The sequence below is a fragment of the Balaenoptera acutorostrata genome, chromosome 3, assembly GCF_949987535.1.
Source record: "Balaenoptera acutorostrata chromosome 3, mBalAcu1.1, whole genome shotgun sequence".
Lineage (NCBI taxonomy): Eukaryota > Metazoa > Chordata > Mammalia > Artiodactyla > Balaenopteridae > Balaenoptera > Balaenoptera acutorostrata.
In genome coordinates, this window is record NC_080066.1 from 86,552,603 (window position 1) to 86,564,313 (window position 11,711).

Here is an 11,711-nt window from a genome sequence, read left to right on the forward strand (position 1 = left end):
TTTTTTGTTGATTATTTTCACATAATAATAATAGTACTTGAACATGTATTTAGTACTTAATATGTGTCAGGTACTATTCTAAGTACTTTACATACATTAACCCATTTAATCCTTACAACAATCTTATGAAATAGGTGTTATTATTATCCGATGATGCTGATTAGAAGATGACGGCATTAGGTAAAGTAACTTTTCTCAGTTTCTTATACTCGGTAAGTAGCAGCACTAGAATATGAACACAGGCAGGTAGACTTGTTTGTTTGTTTGTTTTTTTATACTGCCGGTTCTTATTAGTCATCAGTTTTATACATATCAGTGTATACATGTCAATCCCAATCGCCCTATTCAGCACACCACCATCCCCACCCCACCGCGGTTTTCTCCCCTTGGTGTCCATACGTTTGTTCTCTACATCTCTGTCTCAACTTCTGCCCTGCAAACCGGTTCATCTGTACCATTTTTCTAGGTTCCACATACATGCGTTAACATACGATATTTGTTTTTCTCTTTCTGACTTACTTCACTCTATATGACAGTCTCTAGATCCATCCACGTCTCAACAAATGACTCAATTTCGTTCTTTTTTATGGCTGAGTAATATTCCATTGTATTATGTACCACATCTTCTTTATCCATTTGTCTGTCGATGGGCATTTAGGTTGCTTCCATGACCTGGCTATTGTAAATAGTGCGGCAATGAACATTGGGGTGCATGTGTCTTTTTGAATTATGGTTTTCTCAGGGTATATGCCCAGTAGTGGGATTGCTGGATCATATGGTAATCCTATTTTTAGTTTTTTAAGGAACCTCCATACTGTTCTCCATAGTAGCTGTATCAATTTAAATTCCCACCAACAGTGCAAGGGGGTTCCCTTTTCTCCACACCCGCTCCAGCATTTGTTGTTTGTACATTTTCTGATGATGCCCATTCTAACTGGTGTGAGGTGATACCTCATTGTAGTTTGATTTGCATTTCTCTAATAATTAGTGATGTTGAGCAGCTTTTCATGTGCTTCTTGGCCATCTGTATGTCTTCTTTGGAGAAATGTCTATTTAGGTCTTCTGCCCATTTTTGGATTGGGTTGTTTGTTTCTTTAATATTGAGCTGCATGAGCTGTTTATATATTTTGGAGATTAATCCTTTGTCCGTTGATTTGTTTGCGAATATTTTCTCCGATTCTGAGGGTTGTCTTTTTGTCTTGTTTATGGTTTCCTTTGCTGTGCAAAAGCTTTGAAGTTTCATTAGGTCCCATTTGTTTATTTTTGTTTTTATTTCCATTACTCTAGGAGGTGGATGAAAAAACATCTTGCTGTGATTTATGTCCAAGAGTGTTCTTCCTATGTTTTCCTCTAAGAGTTTTATAGTGTCCGGTCTTACATTTAGGTCTGGAATCCATTTTGAGTTTGTTTTTGTGTATGGTGTTAGGGAGTGTTCTAATTTCATTCTTTTACATGTAGCTGTCCAGTTTTCCCAGTGCCACTTATTGAAGAGACTGTCTTTTCTCCATTGTATATCTTTGCCTCCTTTGTCATAGATTAGTTGACCATAGTGCGTGGGTTTATCTCTGGGCTTTCTATCTTGTTCCATTGATCTATGTTTTCTGTTTTTGTGCCAGTACCATATTGTCTTGATTACTGTAGCTTTGTAGTATAGTCTGAAGTCGGGAAGTCTGATTCCTCCAGCTCCGTTTTTTTCCCTCAAGGCTGCTTTGGCTATTCGGGGTCTTTTCTGTCTCCATACAAATTTTAAGATGATTTGTTCTAGTTCCATAAAAAATGCCATTGGTAATTTGATAGGGATTGCATTGAATCTGTAGATTGCTTTGGGTAGTGTAGCCATTTTCACAATATGATTCTTCCAATCCAAGAACGTGGTATATCTCTCCATCTCTTGGTATCATCTTTAATTTCTTTCATCAGTGTCTTATAGTTTTCTGCATACAGTTCTTTTGTCTCCCTAGGTAGGTTTATTCCTAGGTATTTTATTCTTTTTGTTGCAGTGGTAAATGGGAGTGTTTCTATAATTTCTCTTTCAGATTTTTCATCCTTAGTGTATAGGAATGCAAGAGATTTCTGTGCATTAATTTTGTATCCTGCAACTTTACCAAATTCATTGATTAGTAGTTTTCTGGTGGCATTTTTAGGATTTTCTATGTATAGTATGATGTCATCTGCAAACAGTGACAGTTTTACTTCTCTTTTCCAATTTCTGTTCCTTTTATTTCTTTTCCTTCTCTGATTGCCATGGCTAGGACTTCCAAAACTATGTTGAATAATAGTGGTGAGAGTGGACATCCTTGTCTCATTCCTGATCTGAGAGGAAATGCTTTCAGTTTTTCACCATTAAGAATGATGTTTGCTGTGGGTTTGTCGTATATGGCCTTCATTATGTTGAGGTACGTTCCCTCTATGCCCACTTTCAGGAGAGTTTTTATCATAAATGGGTGTTGAATTTTGTCAAAAGCGTTTTCTGCATCTATTGAGATGATCATATGGTTTTTATTCTTCATTTTGTTAATATGGTGTATCACATTGATTGATTTGTGTATATTGAAGAATCCTTGCATCCCTGGGATAAATCCCACTTGATCATGGTGTATGATCCTTTTAATGTGTCGTTGGATTCTGTTTGCTAGTATTTTGTTGAGGATTTTTGCATCTATATTCATCAGTGATATCGGTCTGTAATTTTCTTTCTTTGTAGTATCTTTGCCTGGTTTTGGTATCAGGATGATGGTGGCCTCATAGAATGAGTTTGGGAGTGTTCCTTCCTCTGCAATTTTTTGGAAGAGTTTGAGAAGGATGGGTGTCAGCTCTTCTCTAAATGTTTGATAGAATTCACCTGTGAAGCCGTCTGGTCCTGGACTTTTCTTGGGAGATTTTTATTCACAGTTTCAATTTCATTACTTGTGATTGGTCTGTTCATATTTTCTGTTTCTTCCTCATTCAGTCTTGGAAGGTTATACCTTTGTAAGAATTTGTCCATTTCTTCCAGGTTGTCCATTTTATTGGCATAGAGTTGCTTGTAGTAGTCTCTTAGGATGCTTTGTATTTCTGCGGTGTCTGTTGTAACTTCTTTTTCATTTCTAATTTTATTGATTTGAGTCCTCTCCCTCTTTTTCTTGATGAGTTTGGCTAATGCTTTATCAATTTAGTTTATCTTCTCAAAGAACCAGCTTTTAGTTTTATTGATCTTTGCTATTGTTTTCTTTGTTTCTATTTCATTTATTTATGCTCTGATCTTTATGATTTCTTTCCTTCTGCTAACTTTGGGTTTTGTTTGTTCTTCTTTCTCTAGTTCCTTTAGGTGTAAGGTTAGATTGTTTACTTGAGATTTTTCTTGTTTCTTGAGGTAGGCTTGTATAGCTATAAACTTCCCTCTTAGAACTGCTTTTGCTTCATCCCATAGGTTTTGGATCTTCGTGTTTTCATTGTCATTTGTCTCTAGGTATTTTTTAATTTCCTCTTTGATTTCTTCAGTGATAGCTTGGTTATTTAGTAACGTATTGTTTAGCCTCCATGTGTTTGTGTTTTTTACGTATTTTTTCCTGTAATTCATTTCTAATCTCATAGCGTTGTGGTCAGAAAAGATGCTTGATATGATTTCAATTTTCTTAAATTTACTGAGGCTTGATTTGTGACCCAAGATGTGATCTATCCTGGAGAATGTTCCATGCGCACTTGAGAAGAAAGTGTAATCTGCTGTTTTTGGATGGAATGTCTTATAAATATCAATTAAATCTATCTGGTGTATTGTGTCATTTAAAGCTTCTGTTTCCTTATTTATTTTCATTTTGGATGATCTGTCCATTGGTGTAAGTGAGGTGTTAAAGTCCCCTACTATCATTGTGTTACTGTCGATTTCCTCTTTTATGGCTGTTAGCAGTTGCCTTATGTATTGAGGTGCTCCTATGTTGGGTGCATATATATTTATAATTCTTATATCTTCTTCTTGGATTGATCCCTTGATCATTATGTAGTGTCCTTCCTTGTCTCTTGTAACACTCTTTATTTTAAAGTCTATTTTATCTGATATGGGTATAGCTACTCCAGCTTTCTTTTGATTTCCATTTGCATGGAATACCTTTTTCCATCCCCTCACTTTCAGTCTGTATGTGTCCCTAGGTCTGAAGTGGGTCTCTTGTAGACAGCATATAGATGGGTTTTGTTTTTGTATCCATTCAGCAAGCCTGTGTCTTTTGGTTGGACCATTTAATCCATTCATGTTTAAGGTAATTATCGATATGTATGTTCCTATGACCATTTTCTTAATTGTTTTGGGTTTGTTTTTGTAGATCCTTTTCTTCTCTTGTGTTTCCCACTTAGAGAAGTTCCTTTAGCATTTGTTGTAGAGCTGGTTTGGTGGTGCTGAATTCTCTTAGCTTTTGCTTGTCTGTAAAGCTTTTGATTTCTCCATCGAATCTGAATGAGATCCTTGCCGGGTAGAGTAATCCTGGCTGTAGGTTCTTCCCTTTCATCACTTTAAGTATATCATGCCACTCCCTTCTGGCCTGTAGAGTTTCTGCTGAGAAATCAGCTGTTAACCTTATGGGAGTTCCCTTGTATATTATTTTTCGTTTTTCCCTTGCTGCTTTCGATAATTTTTCTTTGTCTTAATTTTTCCCAATTTGATTACTATGTGTCTCGGCGTGTTTCTCCTTGGGTTTATCCTGTATGGGACTCGCTGTGCTTCCTGGACTTGGTTGGCTGTTTCCTTTCCCATGTTAGGGAAATTTTCAACTATAATCTCTTCAAATATTTTCTCGGGTCCTTTCTCTCTTCTCCTTCTGCGACCCCTATAATGCCAATGTTGTTGCGTTTAATGTTGTCCCAGAGGTCTCTTAGGCTGTCTTCATTTCTTCTCATTCTTTTTTCTTTATTCTGTTCCGCAGCAGTGAATTCCACCATTCTGTCTTCCAGGTCACTTATCCGTTCTTCTGCCTCAGTTATTCTGCAATTGATTCCTTCTAGTGTAGTTTTCATTTCAGTTAGTGTATTGTTCATCTCTGTTTGTTTGTTCTTTAATTCTTCTAGGCCTTTGTTAAACATTTCTTGCGATTTCTTGATCTTTGCCTCCATTGGTTTTCCGAGGTCCTGGATCATCTTCACTATCATTATTCTGAATTATTTTTCTGGAAGGTTGCCTATCTCCACTTCATTTAGTTGTTTTTCTGGGGTTTTATCTTGTTCCTTCATCTGGTACATAGCCCTCTGCCTTTTCATCTTGTCTGTCTTTCTGTGAATGTGGTTTTTGTTCCACAGGCTGCAGGATTATAGTTCTTCTTGCTTCTGCTCTCTACCCTCTGGTGAATGAGTGGCAGATAGGCTTTTAAGCCCCATGCTTTATTAACTTTGAAGCAATGACCATTGATGATTTCTGTACCAGTTCCTAGTCACTTTTCTGAAACAAATTTACTCCATTAACTTTTTTAGTTAATTCTAGAAAGTAACAGTTTACCTGAAAACCACATTTAGATTACTCAAGTTCATCATTATTACTCTGTGGTCTGAAAGTGTCATTTACTTTAATCTCTTTAACATTTCTTCTCAGTCTCATCCTACTTAGAACAGAACTCCACCTCTTTACCAAATATTACTTCATAAAATATCTTCTGTAGATGTTCTCTAATAATATGCCTTCCTCAGTCTGGTGGTATATGTGAGCCACTATTATTTTAAAAGTAATGCATGTTGATTGTATTGGAACATATGGAAACAATTTTAAATGTAAAGAAAAATATAAAATTACCCTCCTTTTCGACCTTTAAGTTGGACTATGTTGCTTTCATAGTTACCATCTGTCTTTATACCCTGTTAGACTGTACAGTTCACAGAGGAAAGGACCCTTAAGATTTTTCGCTCCTGTAGCACCCACCACCTTGTATACCACATGCCTTGTGACAGACATTTTGTAAAAATAATTGAGTTTTTAAATGTTTTTCCACAATATCAAACTTTCTCTTGAGGAAGACAGATCAAAATGATACCATCTTGTGTATTTAAGTAGACAGTCAAGGCAAAAGCACCCAGTAAATAGCTGTTTATCACTTACAAGACAGATGAAATAATTATTTTCAGGAAGTGGTGCATCTATAGGCAGGGAGGGATTTTTGAGATCTCCTTGTTTTACCACATCTGTTCTGATTGTTTCCTAGCTAGATTTCACACAAGGCATCTGTATTTGAGGAAACTGTATCCTCCGATCTGTCACAGTTAACCACCTAGTTAAATACTCAGTAATTATATATTGGAATAAAACTACTCAACCACTGTGTGTGTCTCTCAAAACTAGATCGTCTGTGTTACCAACTAAGAGTTGTCTTTTTTTTTTATTTCTCTTGGAGCCTTGCTGGATTTTGTAGCATACAATATAGGTACTCAATAAGTACGTACTGAAGAAGTACCACAGAATATTTCCAATATTAGATGATCTGCGAGCTTTTTCTTAGGAGAAATCCCAAGGTAAGGTTCTGATCCTCTCTGGAATATGTTTTCCTCCTTCTAGGCCTTTTGGAAATTCCTCAAAGCAGAGTTCCTGGGGTTCTTGATTCTACCTCAGTGGGCATGAGAGGGGTGGGAAAGGGTATGGTTATTCTTCAGAAAAGCTACATGCGCCAGTTTACAGTAAACAGTACCTTTCATCAGGGTACTTACTTTCATGCACTGTCCCACCCCACATTTAGCTCTCGCCCTTGTTTTTTCATTGGAATTTCTGTGGAGTCCTGCATTATGGAACTTGACTTTCAATTATAAATGTTTTAGTATATGTTTCTAAAATACAAGAACTGTAGTATCTTCACATCTAAAAAACTTAAGTTACTTAATATCAGATAATATAGTCATTCTCAAAAAACATTATTTTTATAATTTGCTTGAATCAGGACCCAGATAAGATTCATGTTTTGCAGTTGCTTGATTTGTCTTTAAATTCTCTTTTAATATATAGGTTTCTCCTCCCACCTTTTTTTTTCCCAGTTTATTTTTTGAAGAACCAGCTCATTCATTCTAAAAAGTTTCCCACATAAAAGGTTTTGCTGATTATTTCATTAGTTGTCATCTTATGTTTATGTTTCCTGTATATGCCATAAGCTAGTTGTTAGGTTTAGAGGCTTGGTCAAATTCAAGATTGGTTTTTTGAGAATGCTTCATTGGTGGTGGTGTATACTTCCACTAGGAAACACAGGTCTTGTCTTTTTGGTGGTCATTGCTTAGATGTATTAATTAGGTCAGTGGTTCTCAAAGTGGACCATAGACCCTGAGAGTCCCCAGGACACTTTCACGGGGCCTACAAGGTCAAAACGTCTCATAACTCTTAAGTTATTATTTACCTTTTTCAATGTGTTGAAAGTTTTATTGATGTAGCAAAACTATTGATGGGTAAAACTGCTGGTACCTTAGCATGAATCAAGGCAGTAGCACCAAACTGTACTGTTGTTCATTATAGTCTTCACCTTCATGCCACAGTTTTTTTTAAAGTTCATTTCAATTTTTAATTAATCTTGACCTTGAAAACATGTCTTTAATAGTCTGTGGAACAAAATGAAAAATATGCATAAAGTACTTTTGCTACATAATGAAGTGTAATGAATGTTTCAAAGGAAAGGCAATTATGCAATTGTGTGAGTTACAAACTGAACTAGTCACTTTTTTCATTGAACATGTCTGCTTGGAAGAATGACTGGCAGACAAACCAGGGTTCTTCTTTTTTTTTTTTTTTTTAAATATTCCTGCATTTTATTTATTTATTTATTTTTGGCTGTGTTGGGTCTTTGTTTCTGTGTGAGGGCTTTCTCTAGTTGTGGCAAGCGGGGGCCACTCTTCATCGCGGTGCGCGGGCCTCTCACTATCGCGGCCTCTCCCGTTGCAGAGCACAGGCTCCAGTCGCGCAGGCTCAGCAGTTGTGGCTCACGGGCCCAGCCGCTCCGCGGCATGTGGGATCTTCCCGGACCAGGGCTCGAACCCGTGTCCCCTGCATTGGCAGGCAGATTCTCAACCACTGTGCCACCAGGGAAGCCCAAACCAGGGTTCTTCTGACTTGAGTGTTTGGCAGAAAACTAACAGTACTTGTTACTGCTAAAATTTGAACTTTCAAGAGAAAGTTGGAATTTTAGAAAACTTGCCTCTTAACACCGTAGCATGACAGCTTCCCAATACTTTTCCAATATAATCAGTGCTGATTTAACAACAGTTATTTTTGATAGTTTATAATGAAATGTGTCAACATTTGGACGATCTGCAAAACAACCAATGTTCTCCAGATGCTCTGTGCATGGATTACAAAATGGTCCGTGAATGAAGAAGTGAATGAAACTCTAGCAGGGTAGAAGAAGTTTACAGGGGCTTCAGATTCTACACTGCAGCTGACCTTTAAGAAACCACCATTTGTCAAATTTTGGTATTGTCTCAAATAAGAATATCCACAACTATCTAAAAAGCCTGTTAAAATACTCCTTCCCAAACAAAGCTAGACAAATCAAAGACAGTGTGTTATGCCTTATAGATTAATAAAATAGAATTAAGAGTCCAGAAATTTGTGGTTGATTTTGGCACCCTACAAGGGTGCCAAAACAGCTCAATGGGGAAAGAATGGACTTTTCATTAAATTGTTTTGCGACAACTAGATACCCACTTGCAAAAGAATGAAGTTGAACCCGTACCTCACACCATATGCAAAAGTCAACTCAAAATGGATTGAAGGGACTTACCTGGTGGTCCAGTGGTAAAGAATCTTCTTTCTAATGCAGGGGATGTGGGTTTGATCCCTGTTCAGGGAGCTAAGATCCCATATGCCACGGGGCAACTAAGCCTGCGTGCCACAACTGTTGAGCTCGCGTGCCTCAAGAGAGCCTGCTTGCTGCAAACTACAGAGCCCATGTGCTCTGGAGCCCATGCACCACAACTAGAGAGAAAACCTGCACGCCGCAAGTAGAGAGGAGCCCGAGCAGACAGCTCACTGTAACGGAAAGATCCCGCATGCCTCAACAAAGATCCTGTGGGTCTCAACTAAGACGCAACGCAGCCAAAAAAAAAAAGATTGAAAACCTAAATGTCAGAGCCTAAATCATGAAACTCTTAGAAGAAAATGTAGGTGTAAATTTTTGTGACATTGGATTAGGTGATAGTTTCTTAGATACGGCACCAACAGCAAAGGCAACAAAAGAAAAAATAGACAAATTGAACTTCGTCAAAATTTTTAAGTTTTGTGCTTCGAAGTACACCATCAGCAGTGAAAAGACAACTCTCAGCATGGGAGAAAAATTTTGTAAGTAATATATCTGATAAAGGACTTGTGTAAAGAACTTACAACACAACAATAAAAAGACAGCTCATGACAAAGCAGTTTTAATCTTTGGTGTATGTTTATACTCGAGAAATGAAAATGTCTACACAAAACCTTGTATGCAGATGTTGATAGCAGCATTATTGATAACAGCCAAAAAGTGGAAACAACACAAATGTCCATTGGATGAATGGATTAATAAAATATGATATATCCAAAAGTAGAATATTGTCTGGCTATAAAAGGAAGTACTGATGTATCCTACAACATCCCATGGGCCTTTCAATTCTGTAGTAACTGTGTATACACCACAGTGCAAAATGAAGCTGGATAGACTCGGATTCTTATTCTTGCTCTGCCACTTATTCCATGACTGACCAACTTATTGAGCAAGCCTATTTGACAATATTTGTCTCATATTGTTGTGAAGGTGCAGTGAGTTAAGTACTCAGCAAATAAAAGTACTCAAATAATAGGTCTCTTCATGCTACCTTTTTTTCTCTTGGAAGTTCCAATAGAGAGAGGAGGGTATGATGAAGAATAGAGAACATTCTGAGAGTGATTTTTCTCTTTATAAAGGGACTTATTATCTTGTAGCTTCTTTTGTTAGTATAGTTAAAATAACAGCACCTGCTTAAGAGACATGTATATGTGTATAATGTGCTCAAAGTGTATGTCTTTTCCATCTTCATCTCAACATTTGAAGGCACTTTTAAGTTATCCTTTAAGACTTTAAGAGTGAGATTAGAAAAAAAAAAAAAAGATGTAAAAAGTTGCCATAAGCACAAAGGTAAAACTAAAACATCAAGAGAATTCAAGTCAAGTAACCATACAAGCGCAAGTGTACGAAAGTCAAAATAATGGAAAATCTGTGGGAAGAGTTGGAAGCACAGAGAATAAATCTAAGTGGTCAATAGACTGTGAGTTATATGAAGGTAGAGACTTGTATTTTATTCACTGCTAAACAACCAGCACAGAGACTGGCAAAAAGTAGAGTCACAATAAATATCTTCTAGATTAGTAAATGAGATATAATAACTATTTAATAGGCGTTCCAGATTAAAAGACCTAGAAAAGAGGAAATAAGTGAAAAGACCTACTTAATGCCACATTTTGGTCACTCTGCAAATGAGCAAAAAAGTAAGTATACAGGGCTTCCCTGATGGCACAGTGGTTGAGAATCCACCTGCCAATGAAGGGGACACGGGTTCGATCCCTGGTCTGGGAAGATCCCACATGCCGCAGAGCAGCTAAGCCTGTGTGCCACAACTACCAAGCTTGTGCTCTAGAGCCCATGAGCCACAATTACTGAGCCCGCGTGCTGCAACTACTGAATCCCACGTGCCTAGAGCCCGTGCTCTGCAGCAAGAGAAGCCACCACAATAAGAAGCCTACGCACCACAACAAAGAGCAGCCCCTGCTCGCCACAACTAGAGAAAGCCTGTGTGCAGCAATGAAGACCCAACACAGCCAAAAATAAATAAATTTTTTTTAAAAAGGTAAGTATACAAAGGGGAGAAAAGTCAGATTGACATAAGAATTTTCTCCTGTCCTATAGTATCTAGGAGACAACAAAGCAATATTGTTAAGCGAAAAGGGGGAGCTTGAACCCAGCTATTTAATGGCTTTCTCAGAAAGTTTACAATTTTCTTGGAAAATATTAAGGATAAACTCAAGCAAAAAGAAAAATAAAATCTAATTCTTGCTTCAGCAGCACATATACTAGAATTGGAATGATACAGAGATTAGCATGGCCCCTGCACAAGGATTACACACAAATTTGTGAAGTGTTCTATATTTTTCCCCTCAGACCCCAGCCATGCCCTCAACCATGGCAGAGATTGCCATTGCTTCTAGAAGAAGCCCAGCTCCCTCAGGGCTCCTGCTCCACCCCCTTGGGCCCTGGACTAGCCCCCCCTGATGGCAGCAACCACCACTGAACCAGGAGAAGCCCTAGCTTGCAACTGACTCTAGCCACTCCAACCCCAGCCCTACTTCCCACCAAGAAGCCAGCTGCCAATGCACCCCAGGAGAAGACATGGCCCCTGTTCACTTCATGTCCAGCTCTCGCACTAAAGCCACTGGCCACACACAAACTGCATAGGGATGTTCCCATACACCATGAAGACTGGGATAGGTAACTTTCACCTAATTTCATAGAGACAGAGAAAGTCAAACAAAATGAGAAGACAGGAATATGTTCCAAACAAAAGAGCAAAATAAAACCTCAAGGGGGGAAGAACCCTAATAAAATGAAGATAAGTAATTTACCTGATAAAGAGTATAAAGAAATGGTCATAAAGATGCTCATTGAACTCAGGAGAAAAATTGAGGAACTCAGAGCTTCAACAAAGAACATATAAGAAAGAACCAATCAGAGCTGAAGAATACAATAACTGAAATGAAAACTATACACTGGAAGGAATTAATA

The 11,711-nt window shown here is 37.8% G+C and overlaps 1 pseudogene; it reads left to right on the forward strand.

Moving 5' to 3' along the window:
- Window positions 1–10,982: 10,982 nt before the first annotated feature.
- Window positions 10,983–11,082, forward strand: LOC114236329 (U6 spliceosomal RNA; annotated as a pseudogene).
- Window positions 11,083–11,711: the final 629 nt, after the last annotated feature.